Here is a 14,407-nt window from a genome sequence, read left to right as displayed (position 1 = left end):
GGATATGAACAATCTCTTTAAGTTGTTTAAGGATTAGCTTAAGGATGCTGCTCACCGGACTCGTTTTCTACTTGAAAATCCTGTTGTTGCGTTCCTTCCAGACATTCAAGATTATGAATCCTGGGGTCAGCATCTAGGTGGAGTTAATAATCTCATTGTCTAAAATTTTTTTCTGCAATTTCTTCAACATAGCAGTGATATCATTAAAATTTCTGTCTATCTGCTCAAAGAATTCTCCAACCCAAATCCAAAGTATTGTGGTGAAAGTGCATCTATTCAATAGATGATTTGTAGTTTCTTCCTGTTGTTTGCATAAATGACATCTTGAGGGGCCAACAAAGCCTCTTTTTCTTAGGTTATCCCATGTCAGAATCTTGACCTATTGAACCAGCCACTTGAACAATTTTAATTTCATCCAATGAGGATTTTCCCAGATTTCTTTCCATGTCTTATCAGTGTTTGGAAGGTTTTTCCCTGCATCTATTCTTTTGGCTTCCTTAAGGTCGAAGAGACCTATCTTATTCTTTCCCCATCTTAGTTGATCGTTCAAGTTTGAGTTCAAGATTTGTCTCTTGTCTAAAAGACCTTGAAGGGCTGTAGCTTGAGTATGCAATATGGCCATTCCACTGTAATTTGGAAGTTTCCAAGTTCTCCATTTCTTATCACTCCTTGCTTGGTCCTAATAGTCACTTACCCACTTTAGTCCTTTGTTGATGGTATTAGTGTGAATATCTGCTAATTATTCACTTCGGAGATTTTCCTCTTGCTGCCAGTTGTCCTCCCGGAACCAAGCCAGGTTCCCATTTCTAATCTCCCAAAAACTATGGTTTGGACTAGGGCCCTGTTCTCCCATGCCCTATTCCAAATTGCAGAGCCTTTTACTTGTCCTATCATTCTGATTAGATTTTCCTCCTGCCATTCGCTAGTATATTTGTGCTTCCAGAGTTTAGCCCAAGGGGCTTGTATTTCTTTCAGCCATCTCCACCAGATTTTGGTGCCAAGAACTCTATTTAGAATTCCTGGGTCATGAAGACCCAAGCCACCATGGGACTTAGGTTTGCATACTCTGTCCCATGCCACAAGGGCCCATTTCTTCTTTTTCTCACCTTTCCCCCAGAGAAAGTCTCTCTGGATGTTTCTTATATTGGTCATTACATCGGCTGGTGCTGGAATGGTAGATAGCATATAGATAGGGATACTTTGGAGGATAGCCTTAGTGAGAATTAATCTCCCTACTAGATTTAGTGCTCTGTTTTTCCATTTGCTGATCTTATCTTTTAGCTTATTAAGAATAGGCTCCCAGATATCCTTGTGAAGCGGCTTGTCAGTGAGAGGAACTCTCAGGTACTTCACAGGCAGTGACTTCCTTTGGAAGCCCAAAATTCTGGAAATATTTCTTTGAATTGAAATATATGTATTGAAAAAGAAGATCTTTGATTTAGTGAGACTTACATCAGTACCTGCTGCCCTAGCAAACTCACTCAAAATCTGTTTGAATGCTTTGTCTTCCTTAACAATGGGTGTGCCTTGTAGCATAGTGTCATCCACAAATTTCTGATGTGTCACCGTGTCCCCACCATGAGTGAGTCTCAGACCCTGAATTCTCCCTTCCTCCTTAGTAGCTCTGATATCTCTTCCTAACCCTTCCATCATTAGAATGAAGAGGAAAGGAGAAAGAGGATATCCTTGCCTGAGACCTCCAGAAGGCTTGAAGGTTTTGGAAGGAGCGCCATTGAGAAGAATTGAACAACTGACTGTGGTAACTAGCGCCATAACCCATTTAATCCAATTTTGATCAAAGCCATAGGATTTTAAAATTGATTTGATGTATGACCAACTAAGTTTGTCATAGGCCTTTGCTATGTCCAGCTGCATTATCATTCCTGCCTGTTTGTTGGTAATGAGTGAATGAACCGTTTCATGTGCTTGAATTATATTATCTAGAATTTGTCTTCCTTCCACATAGCCCGTTTGTTCCTCTGACACTAGGGTTGGGAGGAGAGGTTTGAAACAGTTGGCAATGACTTTGGATATAATTTTGTAGATCACATTGCATAATGCAATAGGTTGAAATTTGTCTGGAGAGGTGGCCTTCTCCTGTTTGGGGATTAAGGCTATGAAAGATTCATTGAGTGCCTTTAATAATTTCTTAAATCTTCGAGAGTCTTCCACTACCTCCAGGATGTCCTGTTTCACTATCCTCCAACAAGCTTTGAAAAAGTTCACATTAAAGCCATCCAGGCCTAGTGCTTTCCCATTTTGCATCTCTTTCACGACTTCCTCGATTTCTTCCACTATTACTGGTCTATTGAGATTGAAATTATCTTCTATTGTAACCAATTTAGGGATGTACCGAGTGAATTTTTCCGTAAACTGGTAGCTATCTTCCGAGGTTTCCTCAGCAATTTTCTGAAAATGCTGGAGCAGAACCATCTCCATCTCTTCATGAGTGTTTCTCTCTATAGCATGTTGATCTATAAGTTTCACAATTCTATTGTTGTTTCGGTGAGCTATGGTGGATCTGTGAAAGAATTTAGTGTTTCTCTCCCCTTCTTTAATCCATTATACTTTGGATTTCTGTCTCCAGAGTATTTCCTCTTGAAGGCATCTGTTGTCCCACTCTTGCTGGAGTGACTCTGCCATCTCTTTCCTTTCATCTGTGTAGCCTTCTGTAATAAGAATCTGGTTTATTTCCTTTAGTTTCTTTTCCACATCTCCTTTAGCCTTGAAGATGTTACCAAATTCATTTTTATTCCACTCTTTGAGTCCGCCTTTAATGTGCTTGAGCTTGCAGTGAAGCAGGAATATCTTTGTACCTTGAAGGTGAAGCTCTTCCTTCCACCATTGTTCAATATTTGTGAGGAAATCTGAATGTGTGAGCCAAGCATTCTCAAACCTAAAGGGGGTGTTCCTTGGTTTGCCAAAAAGGGAAGCTTCCAATTGGATAGGCCAGTGATCTGAACCTCCATAAGGTAGTATGAGTGCAGTAATGCTGCTTCCCCTGAGAAGAAGTTCCTTTGAAACCATAAATCTGTCCAATTTTGAGGCCACTTGGGTAGGACCCCCACTTTTGTTATTCCAAGTGAAGATTCCATTTCTTGTTTCCATATCAACCAATTTCATATTGGTGATGAAGTTTTGGAAGGCAATTGAGTCTCTCCCAAGTATTCTAGGTCCTCCTTTCTTCTCCATGAGTGATTTTGTTATGTTAAAATTACCTCCAAGAATCCATGGTAGAGTTGGGTATCTCTTTTTCATATCCTCCAGTGTTGTGAGGAGTCAAAGTTTGTCCTCCATTGGTTATGGACCATAGACGTTGGTGATAATGTAACATTGTCTGTCACCCACCGGTTGGAAAATCAAATAAAGGTGATGTCTGGATGCCTCCACATCAATCACACCAAATTTCTGTGGATCCCAGAGAGTGAGAATACCACCAGCAGATTTATTTGCCTTAACTTCAAGGTATTCATATCTATTTACCCATTTGCTATGTTTTTCACGGATCCTCTCCACTGAGCATTTTGTTTCCTCTATGAATACTATGTCAGGTTTTTCCTCTCTAATCATTTTACCGAGATTCCTCTGTTTTATTTTTCTCCCTAGCCCTATAATGTTCCAGGTTATGATTTTCATTGAGGTGGGGTTATAAAGGAGTAACTAGAAAGGTATTTCATCCTTACTGAATCAATCATGATCTTGCCACACTCCAGTAGTAGTTCTTTCTGACTTTTTCTTCCCCTGCTCTTGCCTGGATTCTTTGTTAGTTTTCCTATTATTAATCCTATTGAGGAAGTCCCTTTTTTTTCCTGGTTGTCATGTCCTCTTTTGACTCCTGCAGCTGTTTGATGTGCCTTGTTAAGGAATATCTGTTGGACTTTGTCCATGTCCTCCCGAGGGATGGAGTTTATTCCCAGGTTGCCTCCTTGTTCTAGAAACTTTTTGTTGTTAAGAAATTTACTGATAAGATCTTATTAGCATTGGCCAAAACCCTGGCCAATCCGACCAAGTGAGCCTTCACTGCTCACCTCTAGGTCTTGCATTACAATGAAGTCTTTCTAGCCTTTTATAAGCTCCATTACATATAATACCACGAGCAGAATACTATGGGTGCACAATATCATGTGCCCCAAAACCATCACTATTTAACCTGGTCAACTTTGACTCTATCCTGAGTCAAGTTTACCTAACAATTCCCTGCTTAAACTTGACTTGGGGTTCCTTGACTAACTCCAGCCAAACCTGCTAAGTGAGACAATCCCGCTTACTCTAGCTCTTACCCCCCTCAGAGTTTTTACCCGGGGTATTGTTAATCCGACATCCCCCCTATCACCTAGGTCTAACCCAGACTTTACCGATGATCACCGAGGGGTACACATGCCTTACCAGGTCTTACAGTAGTATTCCCATTTACATGCAATAATTTTGACTTCATTAATTTTTTTTTTTTTTTTGGTTTATTGCTGCTATGATTATGATCCATCCTCTCTCAATTTGATGTGCTCAAAAACTTCTATCAAACCGCTCCAACTGCGAGCCCTCGTAGATTCCAGCACCGGTAAATATCGCAAATGCACTGCGATCCCTAGCCGGCACTATCTTGCGCACATTCTCCTTGAGGTTCTTCTGCGTAAGATTGTTCCACCATTATTTTCAGACCCAAATCTGTAAAAGAAAGGCTGCATTGATCTCATCAGGCACTATAAACCCCTGGCATCAAAGAATCCCTTTGAAGCCAATATCTGGCTCTGATACCAGTTGTTAAGAAATTTACTGAGAAGATCTTATTAGCATTGGCCAAAACCCTGGCCAATCCGACCAAGTGAGCCTTCACCACTCACCTCCAGGTCTTGCATTACAATGAAGTCTTTCCAGCCTTTTATAAGCTCCATTACATATAATACCACGAGCAGAATACTATGGGTGCACAATACCATGTGCCCCAAAACCATCATTGTTTAACCTGGTTAACTTTGACTCTATCCTGAGTCAAGTTTACCTAACACTTTTCTAGTTCTAGGTTCTCCCTTTCCAGGATCTCCTTTAAATCTTGATCGTTTGTACCACTTTCACTTTGAGTCATTTCTTGGTCTTTTTCTACTTCCATGGTACTCAAAGGGTCTGTCGTGTGTTCATTCTGTTCCTGACTGTACTCCATGCTAGTCTCTTTTTATTTCCCCCTTGGTGTTTGATTCTCTATACTCTCTTTATCCCCTCCCTCAGCTTCTTTTTCTCCTAAGATCTCAAAACTGTTGTAACTTTTTGTTTTATCATTCACACTAGGGTTATTTTCTGTCTTCCTTCCTCCTCCTTTTCCTTTTCCTCCTACTTTGGTGAAACCTGTCTGGCCTTTTCCTTTGTTGGTATTTAGTTTTCCTCCCTTTGATTGAGAGGACAGTCTCTGGATAGATGCCCATGCTCATGACATTTGTGACATCTGAACGAGATATGTTCATAGTCAACTGATTGAACCCATTCCTCATCATAGACTTCTAGAATGACCTCATCTGGAAGGGCTCCTGACAGGTCCATCTCCACACATATATGGGCATAGGATGTATATTTTCCCCTTAGAGTTGCCTCTGAAATTTTTAAGAAATGACCTAATTTATTGCCTATAGCTTTTAAAGACTCTGGCATCCAGTAATCTAAAGGTAAGGAGTATAGTCAAATCCATATCGGTACCGAAGTGAAGGTTTCTTGTTCTGGCACAAAGTTCATCGTCTATGGCCGCATATAGAGTCTAGTAGCTGCAAAGAAGTATGGCCCTCCTTCGAACATTTTGTCTCTGTCTTCCATGTTCATAAACACCATAGTGAAAAAACCTTTGGATCCAAGATGTATATTTGACTCCCCCTTTGGTTTCCAGTTGTATTTTATCCAGGTGTACAATGCTTTCTCTGATGGCCAGATTCCCATAAATTTACATATGATGGCATAGTTAGCCATGTGATCCCTGTGCGCTTGCAGAGCTCGATCATTCAGAATAACTCGAGGTTTAGTTATGGTCTTGGGTTTATAGGGCCCCATCGTAGCTCTGTTCTTTGACCCTTGACCTTTGTCTTCCTCTTTCTCCTCCCGACAGTCTTCTTCGTGGGCCCCTTGATTTGCATTGGTTTTGCTGCCTTCTGCCTTCTGAGTTTTTGTGCTTTTTGCCTTGACCTCCAAGGGCTGTGGAGGTTTGTTCTTTTTCCCTCCTCTTCCTCTGCTTGCTACCATATAACTGTAGGAGGGAGTGGAGCTTACTCCTCCCCGTGTCTCCATGGATGCTTGGTACTCTCAGCCACTTGTTTCGTTAAACCCTAGAACCAGAGTTGCTGCCGTCACCTAGTCTACCATACCACCCCTCCAATATCAATATCATATGTATCAAGAAAAATATGGAAATCATAATAGTTACCAAGCTAATTAAATTGCAAATAAATACTAGAAACTAAACTATGTACTTATAGGTAGTACCTGGCTGATGGGGCCCTACCTCCTTAGGCGAGGCAGTGGATATAAGAGTAAAAAATTGTTAATTAATCACCATAACATTCAAACAAATGAAATGGAACTCAGACACGAGCTTATATTAAGAATTCAAAATGCATATTATAACTAGAGCTTTTCAGTATCATTCCTCTCCCCTTTTAATGGCTTGAGTAGCTATGTTTTTATACATATTACTTGCTATCTTAAATTATCCAAAAAATTGAAGGATAACCATGAAAACCTTCAAATTCTTAGGTTGTATCCCTATGTTACAACTATTTCTAAAAAATATACAAAAGAATAAACAACACTAACTCTCTCATCTATGCGACAAGTGGTATATGGGTCACTTTCATGATGTGGTCAACTTCTCTCTAATGGAAAATATTCAACCTTTGTCACTTTACTTTGTTGGGTATACAAGTTTCTAAGAAACTAATTTTCGATAATTGGAGGTTGAACAACTACTGAGATGTGCGAGATGCTCGGGAGTCGTAGTGATTATGTCCAACATCTAACTATTAGCTTGTTGCAATAAACATTTCCAAGTGAGTTATAGCATCAACCTTAGGAAATTTGCAACATCAAAACTTATATGAGTTGCAACACATGATGATTGTGCTATAGTATCGAACCAAGTGTGTTATAACATCAGTTTCAGCACATGTTGCAACATTTGCATTGCAATAATGAATGTGTTGTAAAAAGGATTTTGCATTCCATCATGTTGTGCCAGTAAGGTCATAATGGTGTGACAATAGTGTGCTCAAGGGAGTTTATAAAACACAAGGGTATTGTCGTAGTGGGTCTTAGTGATGTTGCAACAACTTGTGGGAGTTGCAACAAGATAGGGGTGTTGAAACATTTGACATCCCCTATGGGTTAATTCCCCTTGTAATTACTGTAAATAATTCCCTTGTAATTATGTAATTATAAAAATTAAAAATGGTAGAGAGAGGGAAATTGATTCCATTGCTTGAGGAGGGAGATTGTTTAAGGAGTTGGTTTTTTTAAATATCAACCATGGGTTGACTGGGTGGTGCTAATAGAGATGTATGTGTCATTAAAATCGGTTGGAAAAATGAAGGTCAAGACCATGTGTTTTTTAGGCATGACTACAAGCATGAAAGGGACAAAAATTTAATGAAGAAGATGGACCACACTAACTAATGAAGTCAAACCATATAGACCATGTAGGAAGAATACTCATTTATTCAGTTGGAATGGAAGAAGGGAGGGGAGGGGGTGTTCTCACTGCGCAAATTATCTCACGTGCTGAGGAGGGAGTGGATGCACATAGAGAAAAGAGGAGGCCATGAGGCTCCTATGGAAGCAAGAAGAAGGGAGGTCGAGGGGCTCCTATGGCAGAGATCAAAATATGCAAATAGGTCCATGGAAAATCATCCATGACTCATAAGCAAAGGTAGAGGAAGGGAACAAAGGAAAAGACAGGGAGGTCGTGAGGCTCCTAAGTGGTAAAAATAAATTTCTAAGAGGGCAGAGAAGATATGAGGATTGAGAGAATTCAGGGAGAAGAGGAGCTTGATGCTAGCCAGTGGAAAAACCCAGGGGGCTTGATAACTGATAATCACATGGTAGTGGTTAAGCCTTACAGGGTCGATAACTCCACTAAAGTTTTTGTTGGTTGATAAATATTGAAAGTTGGATGCACACAGAGCTATTGGGTTGATAACACTTGATTGTAGTTCCATGGGATTGGGTTGAGAACTTAGGTGGAATATTCCACTAAGTAGTTGGAAAGTGCACTCTTATTCCTTCAAAGGTAACATAACTGATAAACCCTCCATGTTATTAACTATATATCTCTCTCCATTTCTAAATTAAGACTCTGTTTCTAAATCCCTAGAGAAGTTGGGATGTTGATCTAAAAGTTCCTCTACATGAAATATTGTGTTCTTTCCCTGATGTGAAATCTTTGAATAGCTAGTGGGTGAAATTAGTGTGGCCTTGAGACACCCTGTTTCAGTTAATGATATTGACTAATTTTCCTAAGTATAATATGGTTGTATTCCCATGAATTGCTTCACCATGTTTTCTTGGTTTTGATAGCTAGTGGGTGAAGGTGAGGCATCCTTGAGACACCCCGTTTCAGCTAAAATGTTGGTTTAAAAGTCCTCTAAAAGCACTCTAACTCAAGATTTGGAATCTAGCTTGGGGGTGACAGCTGTAATAAAGACTTGAATATAATCCAATCTCATTTGTTGGTTCATTTGGCTATGTAAGATAAGTATCTTCTCATACTATTACATTTGATTATTATTTATGTTTGAATATTATTATGCACAGGTCATCACACTACTTTCTTTCTTGTACCGATGTTAAGGAATGTGAATCTTGTATGTTAATAGATATTGGATTTTCTATGTGCATGGCTAATGAATGGCTAAGTTCTTGTAAATGTTGTGTAAGCATGGATTGTTGTGTTTCTTTATTAATTTGACAAGTATGAGATATTGGTCACTTATTGTTTATTTTCTCTATGTATGTGAATTATTTGATTTAAGGAATTGCATTCTCTATTATGTGAAGGGGCTACTCAAGTTCCTTGTAATTTTGGAAAAATGTGTTTGAATGTATCTTTCCTTAATGTAATCTTTTATTCATGCTTTTTTGCTAGTTCACCAATGAATTCCTTTGTTTTCGAGCGATTTATTCACAGGTCATGGTGGCTGCATGTGAAAAATAGGGAGAACTCGTGAAATTTTCTAAGTGTTGAATAATTGGGAAATAGACCTAAAGGCATCGGTTGGACCTGGCAAGTCAGGGTTGAGAACGTCAGTGGAAAGGTCAGACCTAAGGTGAAGTCATGGTTGATCCATGTGTCTAAGCGTAATCCTTCAGATGGACCCGAAAATCGAAAGTCAGTCTAGGTCCAGTGGGATGCTTGGGTTAGGATTTGGCTAGTCGATCATGTCAGATGGTCAAGGCCCAAGGTGAAGTGGTCCTAGATGGGGGTTGAACCAACCTCTAGGTCAGGGGTCAAGGATTGGACCCCATCCTTCAGTTTAATATGTCGTAGATATGAAATAGGATGATGTCTAATTTTATTGGATGGTGTGCCTACCCACGTGGGTTTGTCCATAGTAGAAAAGCACACACGTTAGGTGCCATGCGAGGCAATGTTTGGTTTCCACGTGGAAGCGTTGATGAGATGGCAAGGTAGTATTTGGATTATCTTTAAATGATCATATCTTATGATCTATAAGTTGGATTGAGGTGAAATTTATATCGTTGGAAAGGTATCGACTATATAAATGTAACAATGTTAATCATTTTAAGTTCCAAGCGAGTTGAAAAGGGTAAAAAAAATTAGACCCCATTTCCATGACCATACCTTGGAGATTGGGCCAACATAGCAATTGCCTCTTGCTAACCTTGGTATCAGAGCATCCAAGTTCAACACTTGGATTGGATGGGCTCTTTCATGGGTAAAATAATGACAAGGTTCCTTCCAAGCCTTGGGAATAAGTTGGTTATCTATTACAGAGTTGACAAAGCAAAAGGGCTTCATATTGAATTTTAGAAAATGGATAAACAAAAAATTTTAGGTGTTAAAATACAATCTGTGATGGATTGATTGCATGTATGGTTGATATTCTCGCCTTTTCATTTAATTATGAAAAATGGTACGAATGATTGATATTATTTTATTGTTAATGATGTGCTAAATTATAATGTAATTCTCAACTAGCCTTGTACCAACAAACTTCTAACAACAAGCCAAGGTGATCATGATTATTATGTTTTGAGATTGTTGAAATATAATAGTGATGTGTGTGTGAGAGCACATAAAAGACACTAATGTTTGAAGAGATGAAGACATGAATGGTTAAATATAGCTTTGACCAATCACAACATGGATATGAAGAAGCAAGAACAGATGAAGAGGAAAGATCAATTAATCGGTGAGTAATGGTAGACTCTCCCAATTGGATGGATACCTTCAGGATTCTAAGGGATGAAATAAGGAGTTGTAAGGCTAACAATGAGAAGCTTATCAATTACAATGAAAGACTTGTCAAAGGACAAGAGAGGCAAGAAGAAGTGAATGCAGTCTTATTGTAGAGTCTTTAATACTTACAAAGGAAAAGACAACATGAGTTGGGAGATAGTCATAGGGACATGAAGAGCCCCTTAGATCAAGAAGAAAGAAAAAATGGGGCATATGGTAGTAGGTCCAGGAAGATTCACATATGGGAAAGTGAATATAGAGTGAAAGGAGGTACTTCACTAAACACTCTAGAGAAGAGGACTAACACGCAGGAGAAACAACTTGAAGGCATTCCATAAAGGCATCATCATCATCATCATCCTCATGATAGAAGGAGGGTAAAATAATATGTACCAGAGGAATTTAAGAAAGCTAAGCCTCCTACCTTTAATGGTGAGATGCAAAATTCAGGGGATGCAGAAGCTTGGCTACTAGGAATAAGGAAGTTCTTCAGAGTTCATGACTATTCAAAGAACATGAAAGTGAAGATAACTACTTTCAACCTAAATGGTAAGGCTGATATCTAGTGGGAAGATCTAAAAAATGTGAAAGGCATAAAAGAAGAAGAGTTGTCTTGGAAGGAATTTGAGGGATATTTCAGGGACAAGTATCTATTTGAGAGATACTTTGATAACAAGGATAAAGAATTTTATGAGCTCAAGCTGGGATCAATGTTAGACAAAGAGTATACCACTAAATTCTTAGAGTTAAGATATGTTCCCTACCTCAAGGATGAAAAGGATAAAAAATAGCTATACATTAGTGGGCTACCATTAGTATTTAAAGATTGAATTGAATTCGATGAGCCATAGAACCTTGAAGACGAAATACAAAATTGAAACACTACTACGAGTAGTCTAGATGTAGGCCAGAGCTTAAGGCCGATTTGAAGGCAAAAAGAAGTTTTGAAATTAGAGTAAAAAGGAATGGAAGTTTTGGACAATGGCCTAGGGGCAAGGCAAGAAGTTCCACCACCAATAGAGGTGAAACCCAACAAAAGATAAACACAACTTATGAAGGTTGATTTTCTTAGGCCAAAGAAGAGGATGGGTCTCGGAAGAAACCCATAGTGTGCTAGAAATGTAGAGATAACCATTTTCATACAGACTGCCACTAGATACAGAGAAATCAATTAAGATTTCATATTGTGCAAGAAGCACAACCAGTGGAGGACGTAGCTCGAAATATGCCTAGGACCTATGTAGTTGTGGAAAATAGGGACACTGGCCACTTGGAATCAAGGGTTGATACAACTAATTAGATATGGATCATATGTTCATTTTATTATTGTTGAAGTAATATAATTAATTGTAAATAATTTGTCGAGTGGTTGAGTTAATTGTTGTTGCTATTTGTAGTAAGATGGATTGAATGAAATGATGGAAATGGCTTGGATTGAGCCTTACTCATTAAGAATTGAGGGAAGCCATAACTCATGGGAATTGACTCATTCTGTTGTTGAATATTTTATTTTTGTTCCCCGGATTGATTTATGTTGGAATTTCTATTTTACTGTTGGATTGCTAATGGTCATGCTATTTTTGATGTGTGATTTTATGGATGCTGCCATGAGTTCCTTTCTTTTCGTAGTTACCTTTTTTTTCCTTTGTATTTTTCCTTTTATTATTCATGCTTTGGGGGCCTTGGGAATATTGGTGGGCATGGCAAGAAGGCCACATAGCTTCGGTAAGCGAGTTGAGCAGACCTAACAAAAACATGACCTGAAAGAGGCCTTGTGAATAATTAAAGAGCATGAGCTTAGAAAGGCTAGGTTTGGGTGAGGGCTTGGGAAATATCATCATCAGTGTATGTTGAGGAATCACTCCTAAGTACAACAAAAATAAAAAATAAATTATGTGTAGGCTGAAAAATTGTTGTGTGAATAAATGAAAATACATGGAGTTCTCTAAAACTTTGGTTTTATCTAACATGTGTTAATGTATGATATTTCCTTGACTAAGTGAACAACAATATGAAAATAAAGAAGGCTATTTTGTTGTATGGGGATAATGGAAAACAATATGACAATGATGAAAATGGCTCAAAGGAGGTTCTCTCGACTCTAACCCTAATTACATATGTAGATGTGTGTTCATGATCATGTTAGGAATGATGTGTGTGTGTGTATAAATTCCATTGTGTCTGACAAGATCTTGTTAGGAATCATTCTTGTGGAAGAATGATTGTACAAATTTAATTTATGTAATTGTAAATGGCTATGTGGGATGGCATGATAGGTTGTCCAATGAGATTCATAGTTGAAAGAAGAATTGATGGGGCAGGGAAGCCGTGGCTGAAAAATGATCTTAAATGTAATAAGAATATAATTTTATATGTTCATGTTGTGTCATGTGGATGACAAGGAAATGCTGATGGTTATGGAAACATGTATATTAACTAGGGATCAAAATCCTTGATTGCTGGATTGGGCATGTACTCCAGTAACAGTTGTGTTGATTCCAAACGAGAGTTCATTGGAGTAGAGAAACTCTAACGATAACATAGCTGATAAATCCATGAGACTTATTAGATGATAACCACAAAGAATAAATCTGAAACCCAAAAGGCTTGCTGACCCATAATCACAGAGGAAATTTGATAATAACACAACTAAGAAAACCATGAGGATTGATGTCTGATAATCATAAAAACTGACCAATGGTTGTGCCTTACGGGTAGATAAATCCGCTGGAGACTATGCTAGTTGACAACTTCTGGGAGGTTGAGGCACCCAAGAGTAGTGGGTTGATAACAACCGACGGTATTTCCATGAGGTTGGGATGAGAACACAAGTGTTAGTTCCAATAAAAAGTTGTTGGAGAATGCATTCTTATTCCTTCAGGTGTAATGCAATTGATAAAACCTTCAATATTAACTATATATCTCTCTCCAAGGTTGAATTGAGACCTTTTTTGCTCTGCATGAATCTCTACCCTGATTTGTAGCCAATGTAGTGTAACAATGAGGAGTTTTTTAGAACACCTGATAAATGGGCTTATTAATGAATGATTTTTCGCCCCTTGTGGTGTAACAACGAGGAATTGTTAAGAACACCTGAAAAATGGGCTTGTCAATGATTGATTTGTAGCCATTGTGATGTAACTACGAGACGTTGTTGAGAACACCTGATACATGGGATTTGTTAAAGACATCTGTGAATGGTTGAGCAACCATTCAATGGACAAGGAAAGAGGTATAATTTAAGTTTTTGCAATTTTTTTTATGATGAATCTCATGAGGTATCATATGCCAGGTTATAGGAAAGCATGGGAATTTCGTGGTCGGGGTGAGAGAAGATGACTGAAAAGAGGATTACAACAACTTGAAGATATCATAGTGCACAATAAAGGCACCAAGAAAGCTACAAAGTGACATTGAAATATGGCCGAGTTAATGGGTATATGTATATGTATAATTGAGTTGTAATTGTAATCGAGCTATAAATATACCGCTCCAAATCATTTATGCTTGGTTTAAACATGCTTTCTTTGTGTTTGGGAATGAGAACACTAAGGATGGTTTTCCTCTAAGGGAGTGGGGATTGTGACATCCCCTATGGGTTAATTCCCCTTGTAAGCATTGTAAAAAATTCCCTTGTAATTATGTAATTATAAAAATAAAAATTGGTTGAGAGAGGGACATAGATTCTGTTATTGTCTGGATTGAACCTCAGGCTGAAGGAAGGCAATACCAAGGTAACCACAAACCATGATTAGCCAAGTAGCTAGCCCTACTAGGCCGGGAGAAGGCTCTCTCCGTAAGGATCTTAGCCAAGATGACTGGATCAGGTAAAGGATTTTAGGCTAGGTATTGTAGCACAAAATTTTGATTGGATTTTTGAAGGGGTTTTTCTTGATGAGGAGGAGTTGGATAGTTTAGGTCTGGGGAATTAAGTCAGAATTGCAGGGTGTTCAATGGGGC

The sequence above is a fragment of the Pinus tabuliformis genome, chromosome 8 (assembly GCF_031772625.1).
Source record: "Pinus tabuliformis cultivar Carrire ecotype Pingquan chromosome 8, CPIR1, whole genome shotgun sequence".
Taxonomy (NCBI): domain Eukaryota; kingdom Viridiplantae; phylum Streptophyta; class Pinopsida; order Pinales; family Pinaceae; genus Pinus; species Pinus tabuliformis.
Note: the sequence above shows the minus strand (reverse complement) of the source record.